Below are 1,783 nucleotides of genomic sequence, written 5' to 3'. Positions count from 1 at the left end.
TTTTTTTCTTTGTTAACTATAATAACCCTTGTCAACACTGATATTATTTGTACATTTAAAGCATTAAATTAAAAGTAAGTATATAAGTAAGTAAGTACAACTAGTAGAAATAGTTTTGTTTGAAACTTTGGAGTGGAGTTGGAGTTCTTGATTTAGTTTTTGATATAGCTGTCAGCTCAATCTTGCTTCTGTAAAAGTTGGACATTTCCTCAAGTGTGTGATCTCTTTGAATTTCATGTGTCTCATTCCTCATAGAGAGAGAAACTGTAAAGTCAAACAAGCAGCGACCCTGTCCACACACCCAACTCTTAGCACACTTTCACTCTCTTCATCTGATAAAATAATTCTGCTTGGGAAGCAATAACACATTGTGATAATTCTTAACAGATGTGAGCATGCCTTAGCAAGTTAACAATAGTCCATGGGGAGTGTGGACAGCGTGAAGGAGAGAGGAAGATGCCTAACAGGCTGCGGTTGTGTACTGGGTTCCCTAGCGCTTCTCAAACCTGGCAGTGAAGTCTGGAGCTCGTCCAGTGTCTATAGATCCAGCACAGGTTATTCAACTTTAACAAAGACGGAAGATTCCTGCAGTTGAGAAAAGGACCACAAAACACAGTTTACACCTTAGGTAACGTCATGTTTTGAGTATTATTAAACTATAGATCTATAATAGCCTGGTTTGGTTTGATAACAGGACTCAAAGATGCAAGTGAAAGAAGCAGAACATGAACAGATACATTTCTTTTCCTCATTGTTTTTGCCTTTAAGAGGCTTCATGTTAAAGTCAAGAAATATCTAGTGCAAGTAACCAGGGGAACAAACAGTATCAGATATGATTCTTTATGTGTTGTTCTTATGAAATGTTTCCATGCATGCAGGATGTAAAAATCGATTTTGCACCATCTTTTGAGACATAGTTAACCTATATCGCCTGCTAGTGGACATACATTCATCTGCCCATCATGGGGAGAATTTCTCTTCACTTGAGAGAAGATCGCGCCTTTGCTCTATTTCAGCTCAATTAAATAAATGATGCATAAATAATCCACAATTGTTTAAAAGCTTTATTTCAATGATTTAGATAGTTCTAGTGGCTATACGTTACATTTGGTTGTCATGAGTTGCATGCTAGAATATATATTTTTCAATACATTGTACTTGTGTGTGTAGCCTATGTGTGTTCTTTTGGATTCTTTGGGTCTATTTTTAATTATCTTTCCACTTTAAGTGATAGTAAGCTTTTGGAGACAGTTTATCCACTCTTTAGACAATGCTGTTTTTGAAATGTTCAGATTATAGCCTAGACAAAAATCGTAATACTGTTTTGTAAACTTTTAACGAACAGTTTTATAGACAATATTCCGGGATGCTATGTTTAAATAAATTACAGACATGTAAAACTAAAATATATTTTTAAATAATCGCCCCCAGGGTTACCTATAAATTATTCACGCTCAACTCAACCGGATATTAACTTTAAAGTTTCGTGTTTTCTTAACCTTATCAATGACATCCCTTGAAAGAAATCTGATCATTTTTACCGGCATATCATTGCTTTTACGTTTTTCAACAAGATTCCAAATCGAAATAAAACTAGTTCTGCATTAGCAGTGTAAAACATTGCTCCCAAAAACCAAGATGCTTTCTAACAAACACAAGAATCTTTATTTTATTGTCATATTTCGTTATATGGTCTCCAAAGAGGATTTGTGCACTTTGGAGAGTCAGATAGCCTCTACCAAGAAAAATGAGAGAGAGAGAGAGAGAGAGAGAGAGAGAGAGA

This window comes from Sinocyclocheilus grahami, unplaced genomic scaffold, assembly GCF_001515645.1.
Source record: "Sinocyclocheilus grahami isolate Dianchi unplaced genomic scaffold, SAMN03320097.WGS_v1.1 scaffold4007.1, whole genome shotgun sequence".
Taxonomy (NCBI): domain Eukaryota; kingdom Metazoa; phylum Chordata; class Actinopteri; order Cypriniformes; family Cyprinidae; genus Sinocyclocheilus; species Sinocyclocheilus grahami.
Note: the sequence above shows the minus strand (reverse complement) of the source record.